Raw genomic sequence first — 24,713 nt, 5'->3', positions numbered from 1 at the left:
TCTGCTCATCGAAAGAAGACCCTCTCAAGCTACGTCTCTCTCACGGAATGTCAAGGCTGCTGCTGGTCAGAAGGAACGTAAACTTCTGCGTAGAACGGCGAACACACGTCTATGAAAGTAGTGGGTATCAATGGGAGATATTCCGTCAGCTTCTCTGCGCAGATGAACTCATCGATATCGCATCGTACGCGAAGAAGAGCGAAAGCGACGTGACGTGACACGAAGCGAGGAGAGGAGAGGAGACGAAGCGAAGCGACCTGACGGCGACACTCGTCTTTCGATTTATCTTTCGCCTTTCTTCATAAGCTTTTCTCTCGTCTCTCTACCAACCTTCTGCCATTCTTTTTTCCTTCTCTTCTTATCTCTCTTTCTCTTTCTCTCCGCACTTAACTCGCCGTGTAATTAGCTCCTCTTTGCTCTCGTGTTGGACAGGCGCGCAGTTCTCACGTGCCGTCGTCGTCATCGTCGTCGTCGTCGTCATCGTCGTCGGCGAGTGTGTATGACATTACGAAAGCCTGTCACCTCACCTTTTCGCGATGCGCTAACGCAGTGCGCGATAAATGAGCTATTGCGTTTGTGTTATGAAATTTACAACGACATGGGCGATTCACGACATCAAATCCGGAAAATTACAGCGATATAAATTATCAGCAATGGTATAGCTTGTGATTAAATTTCTAGCTTTGTATACCTGATAAAAGAGGTACATAATTTTTTGTTTGTATTGTATCGTCATTGTGCGAATTAAAAATATTATTTATTCGTAGGCATTCTCGAAAAGAAATTATATATTTGTTAAAATATTTTTATTTCTCTTGTTGGCTGTTGCAGCACCTATATATGCTACAACGCAATAACATAATTAAAAAAAGTCTTTCATTTTTAAATTGCTTGCAGCAAAAAAATAAAATAAAAAAAAAGCAAATACTTTAAAAATACATACTTCTATTTGTCTACAATCAGTTATATTACATCAAAATTACATTTTAAATTTAAAATTACATAATTTTTATAATTCAAAATATTTAAATTTGTTTCTAGAAGGCTTTGTTTTTTGAGTTTTGTCATTATGGCAAATAAGTGACACAAAACTTTATGATATATGTCTGTACGTAACATAGCACAATCAACTATATGTTGTGGTAAACATTTTTTTCATTGTAAATTAAACGCGTTTTACTTTGTTTAAATATTTGCAATGGCGTTTAGCAATCACAAAAAGTGAGCAATTTTTGGGGTTACGTTCGAAAACGTTTGGCGTCGATTATCTTGTCTGCAATATGAATGTTACGCTCGTATTTTTCCATTCACTCTTCATATCGAATTACTTGGATCGGAGGAATCGATATATATTCATAGGTATTTCTATAGCGCGAGCAGGTGTTTTTCCTCCCCAACCATACCTTGCTCCTTATTTCTTTGATAACATTCTCTTGTCGCGATAGATAAAGTTTTCCCAACAATCCTTTTCCATTTCTATGCAAACAAACAAATATATAAGTAAAAGGTTAAAAGGCAATTTATTTTTATATACTTCATTGTCAAGCTATTATAAATTCATACAAGATATTAGAAGAATGAAAACTATTGATATAATTAAGAATTTGACTTGATTAAGAACTTTTTTCTCTTTTCCTGTATCTTCCCTTTCTCTCTCTCTCTCTCTCTCTCTCTCTCTTTCTCTCTTTCTCTCTCTCTCTTTCTCTCGGTTTCGTATTTTTTAGAAATAAATTCTTTGGTAATCATAAAATTTATAAAAAATATAAAAACCGAGAGAGAAAGAGAGAGAGGGAAGGGAGGAGGGGAGGGAAGAGAAAAATGAGAAGAGTGCATGCATTTTAAATATTTTTATAAATGCTTTCATGAATATTGTCAATTTTAGTCTTTTTTATCATGTTACTATCTTTAATATTGATGGGCGTTTGTAATGAAAAATAATTTCTTGGAAATACTTGAACATACGATATATTTGTAACATCTTTTGTATTAAACACATACATCTAAATATTTACAATTTAAACGTTTTAATATAAATTAAATATTAGTTCTTTGTAAAGTTAATGCCTTTTGAAGCCAAACACAGGATGTCGATGCGTTTCGATCCAGCTTCGTATGTATTAGATTATTTCTTGTCAACACTTCATTTTTTATAATTATGTTATCAATGAGATATCGATTATATTTGTACAGTGCGTCGGGAAACTCAATGAGTTCGTTCAATTTGTATTGAAAAGGATTCGAAGCTGGATCGAAATGTATGTATATGACATGGAACTAATAAATCTTATTACACATCCTTATTCGACATCCTGTGTTTGGCTCCAAAAGGTATCAATTTATGAACTAAACATTTTACAGTCTCGTAGATTAGCAGCGTATTAGCAGCGGCTAGATTTATCCAGTTATTTACTCGGAAGATCGCTTTCGACGCGAAGCAGATCGGCGAAGCATTTTCCCATAATAACAATGACTACAATTCGGGACGTGTGAGCGTGTGATCAAAGCGAATACGTAATACGGAGTGAAATCGAAATGCGTAGAGCGGTGCGGGGTTAATGGGGCAAACTTTACTTGGCGCCATTACACCCCTTTCTAATCTGTAGTTCTCTGTAGTCAAGTTAAGACGAGTTTCTACCAATTCCTTTGTGGCGTCTTAACGGCGGCGAGCATGCGTGCGTGCATGCGTGCGTGCATGCGTGTGCCGCTTTTACGACGAGCGGCGTCTCGACGCGGGTCAGGTGAGCGTTAGGCCATTTGCAGGAGCGAAAGGGTTAATTTTAACGCGCCCGCGGCTATTGAAGGAGTCTTTTAGGTGCAGTGAGAAATTCGAGTATTAAGTTTCTTTCATATTAAATTATAGTAGATTAATACTGATAGCTTTAGGTCTAACAAATTATTTGTTATTTGTGAAGTTTAAATATGAACTTATTTATTTGTAGCTATTTGTGATGCTATTCGTAATGAATAATGCAAGCAATTTGTAGCTACTTAGGTTGATTATTTTGTTTAAGGTTGAAATTATTAATAAAATAAAAAAATCAAAGAAATAATTGAGAGAGAGAGAGAGAGAGAGAGAGAGAGATTAAATTAAATTATTTTTGTAATTTGCGAAATTTTAAACTTACCTTACAATTAGTTTATTCTATGCAATAATAAAGAAAAATTTCGTGGTTTATTTTATTCTAAATTGAAATCCTTTTATATTTCTCTCAACTTATGCAAATACAAAAATCTTATAAAAATACTTTTTGATTAGAAGAATATGAAAATTAATGATATATCCGGTTAATTAGAAAATTATTTTATTTGTGATGTGGTATTAATCGACGTTTTAATGTTTTCTTGGTACAACTCATTGGCTAATTAGCAGTGTTGATTCATCGGTTACGTCAGACACAAACTCGTCAGAAATGTGTTTCTTGATAACTATCTATAATAGTGAGCAATGAATATCTAATCTATAATAGGTAAGCTAGTAAATAAGTTGAAAAGAAGAAGTTGAGGGGCTAACTTTACACGGGTAATATTTGCATAAGTCGAAGAGACTTCGTAAAATGATTTAGATTTCAGATTTAAATTGTATCGTCTGCAGTTTCTACTCGGTAAATTGCTACGGACTGGTCGTCTTTAGAATTACTTGGATGTAATGACAGTAGATACGTTGTCGTTAGTCATACTGCCACGACGATGTCGACAGAGCGTAGTTTTTCACACGGAAAGGGATCAGCGTTTGCGTCATTCGCAAGAAACTGTTGTGCGATTAACGGAGATCATATAACTATTACCAAGGGACTGAGTGCGAACGAAATGAAAGATACAAAATATCCTGGTAGGACGGGTTCTTTCGCGGGCAACGGACGAGTTGCAAACGTTATTGCGATGTTTGTTTTATTCATGATTCAAATAAATACGACAGAACTCAGTATTTTTATGTTTTCATAGATTGCGATGAGTTTTATTGTTAGTTTGATATCAATTTTAATTTAGAACGATAAATATTGTCACGCGAAACTGTGACATATATACATTGAATGCAAAAAGTATTTGTGTAGGAGAGATACTTTTAAAAAACTTTATTTTCAGAAAGTAAACATTAATTAGCAGAAAAATGTAACAAAATAGCTCGTATTAAGAAATAATAAGTAGAAGATTTAATAGACTGAAACATAAACGAGCAAATGAAAGGTATTCATAATTATATGCGTGAATTTTATGTGATTGGTGAGCGGAACATTTTAACTTTACGAAGTACTCTTCAGCTGCTTTAAGAAGCACAAACCGTATATAAGTTTAATGTGAAATTCGTTCTAGATTTATAGCATACATTCACGCAATGTCATAATAAATTATAATAAACCATAACAACCATCAACAACGATCAATGCTAAGTATCCTATAAAGTATCCTATAAAATATCTTATAAAGTACTAAATCATATAGTCTGGTTATATTATCTTAATAATAAGCTAAATAAAAAATTATATTATTTGGATGCACAAAAAGTATTTATTATATATCGAGAAATTTAACTTCTAAGATTATGAACATATTGCAGTTATTTTCGCGAAAGACGCGAAATTCTTGTTTATGACAAAACGTACTCATTATTAATACATTACTAATTAATTTTTTCTTGTTATGCACTATTAATTAATGTTACTTTCTAGAAATAAAGTTTTTTTTTTTTTAAATAAAAATCTTTTCTTTATGAATATCTTTATTTTCTAGATTCACTGTACAGTACATTAAAAGTAGCAATCTGAGAATTTGCAAAATTAATTTAATAAAATAAACATGTTTTCAGTAAACAGAAGAATTTTTTATTTAAAAGCATTTTAAATTAGAAATCTATTTTTGCCAGCAATAATATTGATTTTTTTTTTAGTTTCTCGTGGTCAGTTGGGAAGATGATTAAACAAATTGAATAAATGCGATCTCTGCAACGTGGAAATAAATGGCTGACTGCTTTCTTTCTCTCTTTCAATTATTCTTCGTTTTCTTCTTTACCCTCTTTCTATCTCGCGCTTTAATTGCAATCATTTAACATGAGTTAGAGCAGAACTCCTCGTAGCTTTGCCGAAACAAATTGCCGTTTTCCTGATTACCGTAAATTTCGTCTCTTTTCTTTGTTGCTATTTTTTTTAACGAGTATGCTGTTAATAATCGGCAGTAAAATTTTTCCATTCTTCAAAACTATAATCTATTTAATTTAAGAAAAATGCTACAGAGGAAGTATTAAATGACTTCGGGAAATGTCTAGACTTTCCCTCCACACGCGCGATGCATTCCTAAGTTTCTTAAAGAACGTGACGGCTTTTCTAACAAAGTAGCCCTTCAGATTGAATTATCATCTCTATGAAACGCATAGCGTGAAATATAATTGAAGTTCTGCATATTCGTTGATTACTGATTTGTTCAAAGTTTGATAATATTTTTCAATTCGCGTGTTATGAGTTCTTCGTGTGTATTGAGGTGAAGAAGCATATACATTTCTTATTTTTTGGGATATTAAATTTCCTATCGAATTGCCATTCGACATCCTGCGGAATTGCACCGGATACATACGTCGAGATAGTGTGATTTTGATTTTTGAAAGTGCATAACACTACTCACAGTTTCGCATATTAAAAACACGTTATATTTTTCCAATTGTATGAAGTATTTTTTTAGAGTTTTAATAGATTCTTTTTTAGAGGATTCTTTCTGGCGCTACAAAGGTTCTATCAAAAAATATTAGAATTTTATCCTCTTGCTTGAAATAAAATTAAGATTAATTTTTGTTAAAATAAGTTGCACTGAACTCATTTTCGAAAATGTGAATTTGGTACTTTACATTTTCAAAGCTTTATTCTTATAAGCATTTAATCGTCATAACTCTTTTCGAAATGTATCAGGAACTTTAGAACTCTTTGAGGAAGAATTGAAATTCTATTTATCATATCGAAATTTGAAAATAGGATACTGATTTCACAGAGTTAAATATCGATCGTTAATGTTTGTTAAAAGTTGGTAAATTCTCTTTGGAAGATCTTTCGAGGAAAGCATCGCATCGGGAATTGCATCATTCTAAAGAATGCATGTACTGCCTACGCAATAATTCTACTAATAAAACTCTCTTAATTAAGAGCCTACGGGTTCAACGCGCTCCGAAGCTGTCTTATTTGCGCCTAAACGTTCTTAAAATTTAGAACTACTTGAAATTTCAGTAATATAAATTGCTAAATGTTTAAATATAAGCGAAACGTTTTAAAAACATGAGGAATTTTATATGAGTAATGGGTTACATTTTATGGCAGTGGAAACGAAATGTATAGACTTATTCAGGCTTCGATTGTCAATAAAGGATCGAACGAGTTTCTGCTCCATTTTGCAAGGGCGCAATTGCCCGAGAAATATATTCGCGACGCTTTCGCAAGATCGGCAACTTGAACGGAATAGGAGAAAGCATTTAATAACACGCTACACGAATTAATGTTATTATTGTTGCAATTCTCAATTGCCATTATAACAGTTTTCTTCCGTAGATGGTGCGCTTTCATTTTATGCTGACCGGATACAAGCACGATGATTTAAGCAATAAAGACTATGACTGCGTGAACATATTATTTAATTAAAAATTAAAGATAAATTGCATTTAATAGCGTTTGATGTTACTTGAATAAATGAAATATACTTAGTTAAATTGATGATAAAATAAATCATCTGTATATGCAAATTATTTTATAATTGATACAACAAAATTAATTTTATATGTAAACAATTTCTGTCGTAATTTTATTGCTTATTATGTTTTCATAACTATTAATGTACATATCGATGTTTTTAATATTTATTAAAATTAAATTAAGAAGAGAAGGAAGAGAAGAGAGATATTTTTTGTACAAAAATTCGCAATATTTCTAATTCACGGCTTTACGATATTATAAATTTAAGAATCATTCGCAAAAAGTTCCGGAAAGTAGTGGAAAGTCTTTGCGACAAAGTAGCCCGGCGAATGGTGCCGTAAACAGCCAGTGGTAGCAGCCGATAAAAGTTTCATGACTGAAGATAGACGCAGCAATTGGCTAGACGAACATAGATGCCGGACACGAGCGTCGATCTTTCTCTTCCAGAATTTTAAGATGCTCATAAATAATTCTGGCGAATCTCAGAGCCGAAAGTGATAAAGTGCAATTCACGGGGATAAATATTTACATGCACGACATTATCAGAACGCAGTGCAGGTGTGCAATTATATCGTATATATCCACTCTCTCTCTCTCTCTCTCTCTCTCTCTCTCTCTCTCTCTCTCTCTCTCTCTCTCTCTCTCTCTCTCTCTCTCTCTATCTCGCAATTCTGCTGTGGCATCTCGTTTGTGGGCGAAACGGAACATACCGCGTTAATTACTCATTACGACACACAGAGGCGAGCCTAGAATATTTCCGAGCAGCGACACCGACGGAATTAACCCTAACGGCGTCATGTTCCGATCTGTAACATGGCCAAATTATAGATGGATCGATTATTATTCATTTATGATAAATACGTATCTTCATTTAGAGAGAATCAATATAATAGCGTGAACTTAATTTATTGTACAATCCCGAAATGATATTAATTGTCTTTAACAATAATTCTAATTTTTTTTTTAGAAGTTATCCAAAAGCGTGAAATTTTAGTGCATTGTATGCGACGCGAATTATGTATTTCAAGCTAAATATAAGCAAACAAACGTGAATAAATAATTTGCTTTAATGAGTTTGTTGAGAGTGCTAATGTTGAAGCAAATTAATCATTTATTCGTGTTTATTTATGCTCATTGCCTGGTTTGGATCTAATTTGAGACAAGCTGTATTTTTCATACAACACATAGTTTAATAAATGAAAAGCACTCGGTCTTATTTGCATGTACTATTCGCAAAATCGGAATATTCAGCTGTTTGCGTTGTTTCATCGATTCTGCACTCTAGATTGAAAAATAATTAACACTTTTATTGTACAGTTGGAATTTGGATTAAATTTAACAATATTTCCCAAACGGTCGATCCAAATTTTCTGTTAATTTATAAAATGAATATATCAGGAAGTAACAGAGATATTATGTAATAAATTAACACGAATATAACAAATAATGTAAACATATTTTTTTAGTAAAATTTACGTTTATAATAAGTTAAATTAATACGTTTTAGTAAAATTAATATAAGTATATAAATTAATATATTTTATTTATTTATTTTAGAATTACGTTTTAAAATATATTATTTTTATATTGTTGATTTACTTATAATTGTGTTATTTTAACACAAAGAAATTATATTGATATCAATTTATCAAACAAAATATAATACAAATGGTACATTTTCTTAAATTAATACTTGTATGTTAAAAATACGACACAAAATTTTATTAAGAACCAATTTTAATATAAATACAAAAGCTTTTAATGTGTATGTTTCTCATATTCTTATGAAGCGTAAATCGATTTTTTTTTATCAAAACTATGAGGCGACAAGTAGGTGTTTTCCCTGTCAATGGTTGCGTCGCGACGGCCTCCTACATTTTTCTGCAATACGTGGAAAGCGTTTATTGTGATCCCCGACTAGCGAAGGAACAACGACGAGCGTTGTCCATTAATACAAATGAAAAGCGACGACGCGTCATGATATCTCATCGAACTTTCGCGTCGTATCGATAAAATTGTTGTGTCGTCGCCACACACACTGCTTTCGCAGAAACATATCGATGTTAATATTGTTGTAAGAATTTTTCTGTGATTGCACATGAAATGTATAGTGAATGATATTGTCTCTGTTACACTTAAAAAATTTTAATTTATTTGTTATCGAATTTCTCAATATCTTGTAAAAAGGTTGCCGTGTTTGTGTTTCAATTCGTCTAATCATAAATCAGTTACGTACTTTGTTTCACGAGATTCTCTATTGAGATATCTTATTTATATTCGAGAAATAGTGACAGTAGTATTTCTTTGTAAACAACGCACGATTATCGATCAACTAAAAAAATAATAACAATTGAAAAATAGTGTTAAATTTAACACATTTTACATGTCCCACATTTTTATATTAATTTAACACAAGATGGATGTTCCAGAAAGTAGTACAAATATTATAAAACAATTAACACAAAAAATGTAAGTACATTGATACAATTTGTAAGTTGCTAGCTAGTTGGAAGTTTTATTTATTTTCAGTAAATTTAAAATTTGTAATATGTTAAATTCACGTGTATTTTACTCATTTATCTTAAAATTTAAAATATATAATTTTTATGTTATTTGTTTACTTGCTCATAAATTGTATTATTTCGACACTAAGAATCGTTGAATATTAATTTAATACAAATTATTCAAATAACATAATCACAGTACGTTAAATTAACATTCAGATATGTTAAAAATTCAACATAAAATTTTAACAAGGACTTCAATAGATCGGTTTTAACATAAATAGAAAATATTTTTTACTGTCTATAGATGGATATTTCTTGATATGCACTCAGTTGCTTTATTTATTCATTCACTTTCTTGTAGATCTCACTGGAACAAGTTACATATTTTGACAAGAAATGCATGTTTGCGCAATGACGTTTTTTTAATAGAAAATTACATCAGAACTTGTTGAATAACTTTTGCTAGCGATAAATCGCTATATTTTAACGCAACAGATATTTCTTACGTAAACGAAAAGATTTTTATATATATAATATTTACTAATTTTTATTCAAATAATTTTTTGATAGCGTCTTATCTTAGAAATTTTAAAATTTATTGTTTTTAAAATAAGATTTTCTAATAAATGAAAAATAACGTCTAATTCGAGCGTAATTTGTGAATATTATATATTTAGGATTGCTGGACATAATGCATGAATTGCAAGTTCATAACACTGTTATTTTCAGTGATATCTTTCGCTTGTGTTAAAATTGTGACTCAATAGATTCGACGAGACACGATGTCCGTAAAAGTAACGGATCTACGCGTTATTTGTTCAACCGTGACGCCGTTACCTCTAGGCATTACTGTTCTCATTTCTCGATTACGATCACCAGGGAAAAGGAATCAGTCTAGGTACGTCCCTGTCATGTTGTCATGTCGATCGTACGTGCTTTTTATGACGTCAGAAAGGCCAGTTCATGCTGTCATTAATTCGCAACATCGCGTCAAGACAAACGGTTTTGCTATCGCAACCTATATTCCACATCACTTGTTACACTTGCGACAAGTAACGAACAAACTGAAAGAAAATTTTTTATTTGGTACATAGATCTTTTAACTTTATTTATTTTAATCTTATTGTGTAATTTAATTGAGGAAAATCACTGGATACATTGAAATATATTATATAATATATAATTATCACAACAGTTTGTATTACAGGAAGATAATTTTTTAAAATAATTTTTGTTGTTGTCAAAAAAAATATTTTAACTGCGTATTTTAGAAATGTCATGGCCTTATAACATTTCAGACAATTCTTTATATATCTTTACATAAATTGCAATTCAAATATCAAGAGTTTAACATAAAATTGCGTTGAATTTCATATATTGTAACAAAAAGAGTAAAGATTTTCTCAATTTTATTAGAATAATTCTTAATTCTTCGAACTAAATTATTTAGTTCGTTTTATGCACCAATAAATCATCTCAAGATGAAACGTTTTTGAATATTTGAATATATATCACCTATAAAAGTTTAATTTAGTGTATATTGTTTATTTATCGAATACTGTCAGTTATGTGGTTATATAATTGCGAAGTCATAAATTATTTTATGAAATGTTTCTAAAATAAGCTTACTGATATGCCATATCAAGTTATTCATTTCTTTGACCAAGTATTTATTCCCTAGACATAAAAAGTACCGAGCATTGAGGAATGCATTTTTCAGTTCGCCTTTCTTTTTTCGCAGGAGTAAGATCGGTGTTTTCAAGATAATCGGTCGATTGCACATTTTTATAGTTCCTAAGAATTGAAAATTGGAATTACGAATGGAAATCGCGAAGAGATGTGATGAAAAATAGATTAGAATTATTATGAATTTATTATAATTGTATTAGATCGTAAGATTATTACACAAATTTAGTTGTTTTTTTTTAATTTTATTACATACAATTATATTTAAAGTTATGGCACAAAAAAGACGTAAGACAGTAAGATGTATTGTTAAATTCATGTCAAATTACACACAATTTGAATTATTTTTAATGATTTTTATTGATCGCCACTGCTACTTAATTTAATTTTTAATTACTTTTAATTTAACTAAAAATATAACGAAGGTGTTAAACAATTTAATTGAAGAAAATGTATTAAATTTCATTCAAATTTGATTCATTGTTTGCTAAATGCACATACATACATTAATGATAAGGACATTGTTTACTTTGAAACTTAACTACCGAATAGATTAATTTACTTTTGACACATATGAAAGTTAAAAACAACAAAATATTATTTAACTTAGAGATTGAGTTGCCATTGTCTCTTTAATTGATGTTTAATAATTCAGTAAAGTGAATCGATCAATCACAATAGAGAAGGCAATAATTTAAGCAGTAGCAAAAATGTTGATTTGCTTATTATATACGTTTTGCTGCTTCTTATTGTGTGTCATATTTATTATGCAACATGATTTTAAAGTAATAAAAGTGTAATGCATAAGAACACAGCTGGGCTATATCAGAAATAGAAATAGAAAAATAGGAATACACTGTTAAAAAACAGAAATTTGCTTCCGTTACATGTAACGGAAGCAACATTTACTTACATTAAATTCCATACAAATCTACGAGTACATAAAATTTAATAAAAAAATGTACTAAATTTTATACAATTTTTTGAAAAATACATTAAATTTCATGTACATATATACAAATATACTTTTTAGTTGCAGATACATTAAATTTAATTTAGCATCATAAAATTGAATTTAATTTATGTAACTTAAAAATACATTAAATTTCATGACATTTTTAACAGTGTAGATTAAATTTGCAAACAGTATTTATTAAATACTTAATATTTAAAAGAGTAAATATAATATAAGAATAAATTTAGAAGAATTAATGTATGTACGATGTTATTTGTAGAAATTGTAATTTTGTTTCTGTATTATTTTCACGTTGCATACATAATTGTCTGTAGTCGGAAAGCGCGTTCAGTGGCGCATTCCAAATTGTTCAAACTTAACGCGGATAACTTAAACTTAAAGCGCCAGTTGTTACTGTTCTCATCTATTTGCCTCCGCTACTCGGTCATCTTCCTCGATAATAGCTCTCCGCGCCTACATTGCTCTCCGTAGTCGTCTTTATTGTTAAGAACTTAATGACTATACGCGGGCAATTCTTCCGTTATCTTCTTCAAGACTTCGGATAATTGGAACGAGTAGTGCCGCATTTCTTTTTAGAATTGGAATTGAGAGATTCCTTCCGATTCTCTTGGAGTAATCTGGCGTAGATTGAAACCGAATACGTTTTTGTGTTGCTGCAATATCGTTGTCCTTTCTCCTCTTGATCGTATCCGGATATAATAAAAGATTACCGTAACAGCGACTGACTTTTGAGATTTTGTTGTTCGAGAGATACAGTTTTTACACATTTAAAATAAAAACTAGAATCTTTATATTTGACTGACAAGTTTTGAAAAGAGATATGTCTCTTATATATTTAAACAGTCCCTACATCAAACTTAAAAATCATCCTTTACCATGATTTTAGTGAAAATTTAAATAATTCACGGAGATTAAATAATTCAATATTAACTTTGGATTCCGTCAAATAAAATTTCTTTCGAAATTAGATGTCAATGCTACTTGCATTTGTCATCCTATCAAAGTCAGTGCATCTTCGGATAAACTGTTGAACAGTGCATCTCGTACTGTACGTCGACACCAATTTATGTATATTTACTCATTGTTGGTTGCTTTCTCGGCAACAAGACTCTCGATGAGTCGAGAGACCAACCTGATTCTATTCTAGTGCTCTGGCTGACAGGATAAACACTCGTGATACCAACGACCCTGTCATAATATGGCGCGGTCAAGGTTTGCCAAGGTATTCCAAGGCTTCTAATTGATTTCGAATAACTAAATTCATAATAATACACGGAACGAATATTTTTGCATCTAAATTCTAGACACAAATCTAAAAATAATTTCATTGGACTATCAAAATAATTATGTAGGTCATTTAAATTGTTTATTAGAAGTTTTTTGCAATATTGTTATTATACTTAAGCGTCGTATATAATTATTTTGATAGACCAATTTTCAGATCTGTGGTCAGAATTTTTTGCATTATTATTATGCTTAAGCAGTCCAATAAAATTATTTTTAGATTTGTGTCTAGAATTATTTTCTGATCTGTATCTATAATTAAATTTTGAGGTATTTCAGCAAAACCATTCTTTTCTTGTATTATGACATAAAGCATTTGCTCATATGTGATCGTGATCTTTATATTGTTAAATATTATTTAATAATTATTATTAATAATATTACAATATTAGTTTTGATTGTATTTTTTCTCCTACGTATATTATTCTGAAGTATCGATGCAAATAACCATTGCAAATAACCATTGTTCTGTAAATTATAATACTATGAATACCAAGCTGTGAAGTTTGTTTTTACGTTTTATCTAATCTTACAGTTTGATACGTGTAAAGACGAAAGTGTTAAATAAAATTTAATTGTTGACTTCTTTGACTGATGTCAACGTTTGTCAAAAGAAAATTTATTTACCCCAATTTTTAGCATTAAATATTTTAATACATTTTTTTCGTTAAAAAGTTCAATGGATTGATTAATATCAAATCTTATCACTAGTTATGTAACTTTAGAAAGTTCGAATAAATACTGTACAAATGTAATTTAGTCATCTTCAAGGAAGGAACAGGTTTTGCTGCGTTATAAAGACTAGTTCACACATTATCCGTGTACATGATGTACGAGGATCATCTTGCGATTGCACACTGGCGGAATGCGGAATATATATTCCACTTTAACTTATGTAAGAGCGGCCGATTTTATCTTACTACATCTTCTTAAGTATCTTCGTAATATCGTATTTACGGATGACGAATATTAACTGAAAATGATGAATATTATTAACTGAAAACATCGAAATAAATTATTTGAAACATTATCTTACATATATTTTTATTAGATTATTAATTTGTCTTTAATTTGTAAAAAAATTAATTTTTACTGTTGTTAATAATAGTAATTATTCTGGATTAGAGAATTATAAAAAAAAATATATATATATTAGGTGTTGGAATTAATTCGTAGCGTTTTACAAGTGATGGGAAGTACTTTCATTAATGTATTTTTTAATGCTCATGTGAAATAAATAACATTCTTTCATTAAAAAACGCTACGAATTAATTCCAACACCTAATATATATATCGTTCTACACAAAAACCTTAGTTTAATTCATCAAATTTTGCCGCAGCTATTATTATCGAGCTTACAAACTTGAATATAACCAAAGATGTTTCTGATGTAATTTGCAATGTTATAGCGGAAACGAAACCTGGCATTCCGAATGGCAGAAAGCAAGATTGCGCGGTTATTGCGGTATCTTGTTCTTTTTGAATAGAATCTCTTTCTCTTTTTCACCTGTCCTTCGTGTCTTCGCAGAGCTGTTTTTCAGTCCAGCATTTGACTAAGAAAGTATCTGTTTCTGTGATCTCGAACAGTTAAATTACCTCTTTAAAAAGTGAAACATGTGTTGGTGATATTTACTGTTATCTAAATCTATTTTCATAGTCTACCGAATATCGCAGAGATAGAAATAATATTTACTATTGTACTTTCGTAATCTTCTTTTTTATGCTATTATTTTTTGCTATACTTTTCATGCATTTCTAGCGATAATTGAAGCAACTAATATATCAAATGCTGAATAAAAGAATAAGAGAAACAATATATTTTGATCAAATTACATATCATGCCATTTAAATGTAAAAAGATATTAATCGATTAATTTTACTAATTAAATTATTAGTTGTTTATTTAGCAAATTTTTATATTAGTAACGAAATTTATATCAATTAAACGAAATAACAATTTTATTCAAACGTATGAAATGCATTTGCTCTATGCCGTTATAATGTTACGAGATTAGTCATTTGTACGAGATTAATCATCAATATAATTCATCAACTTGTTTGCACGCAAGAAATTGATTTTCTAAATGTCGATTATCGATTAGATGCACCATCGTCTTTCTTGAAAAGTAGCATTAAAATCTTTATGCTGTACTGGATTCAGTCGTTGTAAAAGGTTATATGGGCGCGTCGAGACCGTTTTATAGGCCGGTGCTTTGATATGTGGTCAGGGTCGGCATATCGACGATGCATCTACAGGAGATACTTACATAGAAGGCTGTCGTATATTTTAATTTTCAGTAATTTCAGTATCTTATAGAAATATTTTTTAAATGTATGAATTTCTATATTGCTATGATCTAATACAGTGAATAAAAAATGAATGAAAGAAAAATCAACTAGAAGGGCATGAAGAAAATTCTTGATTTTTTTTATTTATAAGTAATATATAATAGAATATATATAGTAAATATATTTTAAATACGATATAGTAAAAATTAAAAATTAAACGTTGTCGATTATCCGCAATCACGTAGTTGCATCAACGATAAACGAGTGGGACGCGTAATTTCCTGTTTCATCGTTACTACCATAAAAGTTGCGACTATGGATTGCAATATCAGACGGTTACAGAAAAATCGGAAATATATGTAGGAAGAATTTGTTGAAGTATCTAAAAATTTAGCTAAGTACAAATCTGAAAATAATTTTGTAGGATCAAGTCATATAGGACACTCAAATTGATTGTTAGAATGTAAAAATTTTTTACAGTATTGTGAATTTCGTATTGTAAATTATTTTAATGGTCCAAAAAATTATTGTTAGATTTGTCAAGTTAATTTGTAGATACTTTAGCAAAATTTTTTGTGTGTTTAACTGTACTGGACCATTGAGAATTAAGAAAAATTTTTTTTAAATAAAATAATTTATAAGTTCAAGTATCAAGTATCAGTATACAATAATACAACGTTGATCTTTCAAGATTCCGACTTTGCTCGTATAGAAAATGTGTGATATATATATTTTAAAAGCTAATATATTCGCTCTTTAATCGGAGATAGCCAATTTTTATAGATCTGACATGCTTGTACAGAGTGCATTGTAACAAGTGTCAAACTACTTTTACAAAAACAACAGTTTTGATGTTTATGTTTTCCGTCTACAAAATAAACTTTTAAGATGGATGGTGAACTTTTGACATTGTTTGAGACGAGTTTTATTTTTTTGAAACTTTCTCTTGGTTTTACAAGCAAATATAATAATACTTTAATTTCATAATTAAAAAGAATTTTATTTAGTTAAATGGTACATAATAATTAGAAAATCCTTACAATACAAAATTTTGTAATTTTGTGTTTTTTTTCCTTATCTTATTTACAATTATAAATTAAATTACAATTATAAATTAAATATGATAATATCAATTTGAATATTATATACAAATTATTTGTATATAATATACTACTACACATAAAAACAAATTTTTCCTAACGAAAAGAATGATTTTGAAGTATTGGAAAAAATCTGGTTGCATTAATTCGAATTTTTGTTTAAAATGATCAGAATTTTTTGGTTGAATCTATTCTATATAATTCTAGTGACCAGAATTTGGATTGGTATAATCAGAATTTTCTAATTAGTCCATTTTTAACCAGGAAATTTTTCTCAGTGTAGAGACAGATCTGAAAATAATTTTGGGGTCATCAGAATAATTACGTAGGATATTTAAGCTGATTACTAAAATGCTATAAAACTTTTTGTAGCATTGCTCATCTTTGGGTGACGTAAATAATTATTTTGAGGGTCTAATAAAATTATTTTCAAATTTGTATATTTAGCTAAATTTTTAGATATTCCGCAGCAAAACCGATCTTCTTGTGTAATGAACACTTTTGAAATTAATGTCAAAAGGTTATATCAATTTATACACGATATATCTGGCGAAAAAATGAAATTTTACAGTTAATAGAATCTCCAACGATATTTTGACAGTCGATGACCCGTTGATTTGATATTGCCACTCAAGCGTGTATCGATTAGGCGTGGCTACTGTCGATTTTGCGGGAATTCCCGACCTTTTCCGAATCTGTGACTCTCTTTTCGAAGAGACTACAGTCGAAGTGACTAGACTAACGCTGTTGAACTATAGGTAATTGCATGAATGTTTTGTTTCTAAATTTCAAATTATTTCGTTATATTATATAATGAATATATAATAATGCTTTGATCCATTTATTTTATTTACATTAAGTCATCATGCTAAGTTAATTTTATTTATTAAACTAGTTTTACTTTCATAAATATTTATCTTGCAGTTATATATAATTATATATAATTATGTATAATTATGTAAATTTCCAATGTTTTTCTATCATATTAAATAGATGAATATTTATTGTTTTCCTTGAGACTATAATTTACATCCGTTTTTTCTATATCATGTAATATTTCAATAGTTACGTAAAATATTTAATTAAGAAAGTACACATCATCATTTTACGCTATTTTTGCGCAGCTCAATATTTTTCTCTTTTTATGAAATATATCGAAGAAAACGCACGTTTCTATTGAACGAATATATATTTGATTCCCCAATCGCACAAATTTTTATAGTATTTCCGCGTGATGAGATTTTGCATTATAATATACATATTGTAATGTGTGAATTTTGTAGTGACCTCGATATCCGATCGAGTTTCAAATGATGTGATCGATGGATGTTTAGGTCATATATTTACGACGCGATGTTTGTCATTTTCGTTGTCGGTGCACGAGGATGACACAGTCATAATCGATTATTCGCTCATTTATCACTGCGAATTCTGCCTCCGTTGTTTCAAATAGTATAGTTATAGCTCTTTAGTTGCCAAGGTTGCCTGCTCTTTGAGACAACCTTGCGTGGATGTCTGCTAAGTAAGATTCGGCAGGGATGACTGGTTCACATAATCTATTTAGGCGTAGCGAACTCACAAGCTCATCATATTGTGCCGTTCACATACACTTGTATATTATTTTGGCAGTCTCTTGTGTGATTAACTATTGGAAGCAGTCATCTCCGCTAATTTTGGGAAGATATGTGATGGAATGCTAGAGTTGTTTACTGTCGTATACGATCTTTTTTGGCATCCGTCATTTCATGGAAATGAACCAGCGTGCCATCGCGATGATTAACGAGATGAGAATGTGATTTCTTCGATTTACGGTATGAATAAAATTCCTAGAAAGAATTGCGCCACATATTTTTACACTTTGAATTTTTGGGAGTGAAATTTCAAGAAAAGTGATAGTTGCCAATCCGGTAAGGAATGAACTTTACTTCACTCCTTTAGGAATTGAATTTCTTAATCTAACTTAAAAAATCAATTTTAATGATTAATATCTCATTTCGCGAGACAGAGCGACGCTTTCTTCTGTCATATTCGTTCATTTTGTACAAAAATACGTTGAATGAGTCTAATAATTTTTAAATTAGATGTAGGGAGGCAAAACTAAATATTTATCAGAGTGAAGTTTTAGTTTCTCCCTTTGGAAATGTATTCACTCTGCACATAGATTGAAAATTGACTCCCATTTGGAGTGATTTTTCATTCTTTAAGAGTGAAAATTTCACTCTTGTCGGACTGGCGCAACTATCATTCTTTGTAATAGTTTGGAAGTGAAATTTTACTCCCAAAAATTTAGAGTGTACAAATAAAGTGGTAAATAGTATTATAATCTTTATTTTTACAACTTTAAAGTGATTTAACTCATGAAATATATCATTTTAAAATCAGTAGATAGTCTCGGGAAATTTTTGTATATTAAATAATAAAAAAATGTGATTGCGGCGAAGTAAATACAATGATGGAATAGATATGCCGTTCTCTTTCATTGAATATGCAGGAGATTCGTTGGCTACAGCCTTTGAAAAGGCTTGCATCTCACGCATCTTCAATGGGTGCAGATCAAAGCTTTCCCCTCGATCATTCAATCTACCCTTTGGATTCAGCTTCTCTTCATTCAATATGTTCGCAAATCGACTAGAACTGAATACAGAACAATTTCATCCATTTCTGGATTAAACGATTTTCTGGGAAAACTTGTGTATGTTGAAACGTTCAATATTCTATTTTTTATTGCTATCTCGTTCACAATATTTTTTAGGTTGAATTTTGAAATATATATATTTAATTTAACTAAAACGATATATATTATATATTCATGCTGAAATCAATTCACTGTAATTCATTCAGTCCAATTAATCTATTCACGCTCAAAAATAAGCTACTTATGTCATAAATTAAATGGTAACTCGTTTGCTTGATAAAGCTTTTCGTTGGCACAAGTGTCACGAAAGAAATAAAGATAAAAATGATGTCCGTACAAAAATTTGTTCCATTTATTCATGAAATATGTCTGCAATGTGATTGCATATATTAATTATGACAGATATCAGGCGAGTGTGAGCGATGATCTCAGTGCGGCGTTCACTTCTCTTCGTCGTTGATTCATCCATTCGCGGATCGGCGAAGTGTGTCGAGTCACTTTTGGCGTACTTCCACGAGGAAAATAATTCGTGGGCGCCTTCGTAGCACTGCACCAGTAGCCTCTGAAAGCAATTGAATTGTAATTTCGGGAGATAAACGGAGGAATGCGACTATGATTAAAAACGTGTCTCTACTTGTACTATGATTCGCGGCCAATCCGGAAAAACCCGCATTTTTTAATTAGAGACAGTTAAGAATTTTTGGAATGGTGTCAAAATGTAATATGAAGAATTTCCTATGCTTAATCGTTCCTCACATCGGTTTTAGATAAAGTCTGCAGGTAGACAAGAGCTGAATAGTAACATGTTCATTTCACATTTCAACAAGGTGATAGAAGAATTAAGCCAATTTAATATTATTTAACTTTTGAGGACGAGAACTTTCTAATAAGAAATTTAAAAAGACTTTGTTTCGTTAAGGGCTTTTCGGATTTTCACTGAATTCGATTCTAATTTCGAAATTGTAAAATTCAAATTAAAAAATAAAAAAATAATCTTATCGTAAAACTTAGTTTTAGAAGGTTTTTGATTGTTGAGTTTTGAATGTAACGAACGAAATTACAAAATAAAAAGGAGTGATCCTAAGGTTGCCTGTACACAAAAGGTTAATATGATTTTAATTATTTAATGTTTTCATTCATCATTTAATATATTCCTATATTGATTTTATAAATTTGCTACTCTTAAGCTGTAAACTTATCGGTATAGTAAAACTGGCTGTCAAATCATCAGGAATTGATTCGATGAGTAAGAATATTTTCTGAAGCTGAGTCATATGGCGCCTCGAAAACGCCATGTGAATATTATATGTACGTTCATTTTTGGCACGAGTATATTCAACGGTTAACATGCGAGCGAAGTACCGCTGCCAGATATAGCTCTTCTTTTCGAAACATATATTGTTGTTCTACTGGTGAACTCACAGTTTTGTCCGTTCCTATAAAGATATGTAAAGAGATATCGTAATGTGTGCCAGACGATGTTAGCTGCAAAACCCCGAGCAGCGCGCCGATAAAATGCATCCTGCGCATTTTGTAGTAGAGTTCGCCTACTTTTCGAACTATTTGTCAGACACGGCGAAAATTTCATGCTTCGAATTGGCGAAGAGAATTTCTTGGAATTGGGCCATCTCTATAACGAATTCCGTGTACGGTGGTTAAAAGCGAACCGTGTGTTTCGCAGAGAAATAATTCTCTGCTATACGACAAATATTTTCGCTCCTTTTTTGTCGATGTATCAATATTTAATTTTATAATCTTTCTTTCTCTCTTTTAGTATGCAAATTTATGATAAAAATATGTTTATTGTTTATTATATTGCACTATTAACCCAACTATTAACCCAGTGATGGCCCAGTACTAATTGACAGAACCTTTGCCGTCAATTGACAGTCATAGCGTTGGCTAAGCATTGTAGCTAGCGTTGTAACTGCGAACTCTACATGGGACAGAAGTTGGATTGTGCTTGTTTTTTGCAGTTTTAAATTTATTTATCAGAATTTATAATAAAAAAAGGAAGTGCTTTTGAAGTTCCACGTTGCCGGCGGAGGATTAGTATTGTCGTAGTTATATATCTTCGCAAAGCGATTAACGCATCAGCATCGTGTGGAAGCAAGCTACGAAAACTAAGAAAGGAATAAAGGAGAAAAAGAAAGAAAAAGGAAAACATCCGTCGTGCGATTCATTCTATCCTATGTATGTATCCTTGTGTGTCTCCGTCTCGAGACTACGGATGCATGTCCATGCGCATCCTGAAAACGCCATATCTTCATTCTCGCGGTACGTGCCTGTGTCGCGATATCGTCCCACCCTTTTGTTGTATACTTGCGGATGAAGTACCTGTCCATCTGCCATGTCGATCGCTTTGAGGAACATAACGGTCTCTTGCGGAAAGAGAGAGAGAGAGAGAGAAAGAGGCGGGAGGAGGAGAGAGAGAGAAAGGAGGAAGAGAGATGGGGAGAAAGACGATATAGGAAACGGAAGAGCATACTCTCTTTGAGTCTTAATGCTCTTGGCCTTCTTGAGCGATGAATATAATGTCGTACTTGATGTCTGGTAATAACACGCGGTGGAAAATTGTTGACCGCAAAAACGCTATGCTACTTTGACTTTGGATTAACATTACTTTAATAATCCGTGTTTGTAGAACATAAAGTATCAAAGGAGTAAATTTCTAAAGGGCATACCGTTTCTCGTTGTTGGAAAAGAATGTCGAGTATTCGGGGATAAGTGAAAGAGAGTTGAGACCATTCAAAACACGTGTAGAAACCACGTAGTTGCGACGAGGGATTTTTCGGAATTGATCGAGGCGATCCGTTCAGAAACTAATATTTTTAGCGCGCCATTTATTATCGTCGATCGTTTCCTTCTACTGTGCAAATAAAATGCAGCCGCCCACGTTTAAATTGTCGTGGACAAGGCTATTCGTCCGTCCGCTTTATTTATAACGCTCAGCAATTTCGCATCTGCAAAGTCGTAGGAATGCCTGGACTGATTTGCTGCTTGTGTAGATCAGATTTTTCTCCAGCATGTTGTTTAACATACCAATGTGAAACTTTTTGCCGACTTCCGTTTGTCTTCTCGCAAAACAAAAGTTAAATTTCCCTATGATCTGACGTACATTTAATATTTTTCGGCTCCATGTAACTGAAACTGTATTATGCAAATTGCACATTTCTGTGTGTGTGTGTGTGTGTGTATGTGTGTACATGTAAAAAATAAATTTTTTCCATAAATTATACATAATTATCAATTTAATTCTAATATAAATCGAAATTTTTAAATTGACATTAAAGAGTCAAGTTTCTATAAATTTGTAGAATGGTTTTTTCAGATTATGTGATATTCTTGGAGATAATCAATTCCATTTTTAAAGAAATAATTCGATGCTTTATAATTATTTCATTTAATAGTCAGTAAATAGTCAGCACATTAGTTTCTTATAATTGTCGCGATTTATAGTTTGATTGTTTCTACATACATCACGCACGTTGCTTCCGACGAAGTGTACTTACTTAATGATGTCTCAGGAGAGAGAGTGAAGTGAATCGATTGGAGGATTTAACAGAATAAAACAAACGCAATGGATTATAGGATGAGAGCTTTGAGTTCAACTTTGTTGATCTAGCTAGAATCTCGATCTTGCACGAGCACTTCGTTGTTGTCTCTGAAGGTCGCAGTTTTATCGCTTAACAAAGAGCAAAATGATTAGTTGGTATAATTAATTTTTCACAATTGAGAAACTTCTTTTTATTATAATACACGCATGAAAGGAAAGGTTACTGAAATATCTAAAAATTTAGGTAGATATAGGTTGGAAAATTTTGTTGGATCATTATCAAAATAATTATGTAGCTCAAGCTAGAATGTCAAAACATTTTGCAGCATCTTTATCATATTTGAATTTCCTATAGATATTATTATTTTGATGGTCTAATAAAATTATTTAAATCTGTATCCGGCTAAATTTTTATGTACTTTTCATATATGTATTTTATTTATTTATCTTAGAATTTATATTTTAAAATATTTTTATGTTGCTTGTTTTATTTACTCATAAATTGTGTTATTATTTTGACACTAAGTGTTCAATTTAAGGGGATGCTGGAGCGACGGCCGAATTTGATTGATATCAATAAAACAGATTTTTATGGACTTGAGTGGACTGCTTCCAACGCAAATGTAAAATATGTTTTATGTACTTTTCTGTATGTATATATAAAATAGAAACCTAAAATTGGGTGAAATGTAGTAATAAAAAGCAAATGTGCTTAAAATAAAAATGGAAAAAGATTCAAAAAATGTAGAGCAGAAAAATCAGGATAGACGAAGAACATTAAAGAAATATGCGAAAGTGCACGGATATTATTCAGGGTTGCTCTTTTATACAAGCTATGCAAATACGAAGTGGCTATTGTTATAGCTACAAGCCAAGAATACTAAAAGTACTTCAATTAAGGCTGTGCGCATAACAATATACAAGGCTGTTCGGAATAAAATTACAATCGAAGCAACTATACATAATGGAGTATCGGAAAATCGATCTCGGAGTATCCGCCGAACTTGTACCCGTAACTTTGTCTGATGTCACGCGTAGAAAATTAACGACTTTATCACATACTACTGGAAAATTAACGACTAGTTTTCACATACTACTATAAATTACTATAAATACAGAAGCTTTTATTTCCAAAATGTAGCAACATTATTTATTATGGAAAAAAATTTAATTTTCTCTTCACGAACGCTTCAAACTTCAATTACATAAAAAAAATTAGTATACGGAAAGAACGTTTTTGCTAAACACCTAAAAATTTAGCTATACATAGATACACATTTGAAAATAATTTCGTTGGATTAGCTAAATAATGTAGAACATTCAAACTGATTTCTTGAATGTCAAAACTTTTACAGCGCTGCTAATCATACATGAATTTTCTATATAATTATTTCAATGATCAACAGATTATTTTCAAATTTACATCCTATCTAAATTTTTATACTTTGGCAAAATTATTTTTTCCATGTATTATTTTTTTCGAATACTCATTTATAGATAACAAAACTTTTATAACGCAATTATTCTGTTTTATATATATATATATATATATATATATATATATATATATACTTAAAAAATATAAATTTGAATTAAAATTTGATAAAATATTAATTTGAATTTCTTAAACATGTGGAAACATATCTTCTACTGTATAGTATCATAACTTTTCGGTTGCATAATCTACACATAATATGTAGATAAATATCAAGATACGATAAATTATCAAGAAATCATGCTTATATTAAATTCTTGCGCAAGTTTCATGGGCAATTTTCAACGTATGGTGTATGTGACCTTACTTTTGCATATAGCTGTAATAAATTTTCCTTCCGAAACATTCTACTCAAAGCTTCCTTCGTGCGTGTAAAATATGTAAGTAGGAGAATTGTTGCGCGCACAAAAGTAGATGATGACATGGTTCTACAAACTGTTCGAGTATGCAAGAAATTTTAGTATATAAGAATTATTGATCAATTTTGAAGAAAAAAAATTCTTGTTTTTACATAATTCTC

The 24,713-nt window shown here is 30.9% G+C and overlaps 1 protein-coding gene and 1 long non-coding RNA gene across 9 annotated transcripts in view; one reads left to right on the top strand and one right to left on the bottom strand.

Moving 5' to 3' along the window:
- Positions 1–24,713, top strand: part of LOC105149603 (phosphatase and actin regulator 2) — a 289,109-nt gene that overhangs the window by 60,226 nt on the left and 204,170 nt on the right. The gene's annotated exons all lie outside the window — the stretch shown is intronic.
- LOC147907755 (uncharacterized) overlaps positions 19,473–24,713 on the bottom strand; it is a 35,757-nt gene continuing 30,516 nt past the window's right edge. Inside the window, exons 2-3 of the long non-coding RNA XR_015547031.1 lie at positions 22,655–22,827; positions 19,473–19,704 (exon numbers count right to left, since the gene is read on the bottom strand). This is a non-coding gene — a long non-coding RNA (uncharacterized LOC147907755). The remainder of the gene's footprint in view (positions 19,705–22,654; positions 22,828–24,713) is intronic.

Source organism: Acromyrmex echinatior, chromosome 12 (assembly GCF_024713525.1).
Source record: "Acromyrmex echinatior isolate Ae372 chromosome 12, ASM2471352v2, whole genome shotgun sequence".
Lineage (NCBI taxonomy): Eukaryota > Metazoa > Arthropoda > Insecta > Hymenoptera > Formicidae > Acromyrmex > Acromyrmex echinatior.
The sequence above is the reverse complement of the archived record's forward strand: the minus strand, read 5'-3'. Positions and strand labels throughout refer to the sequence as shown.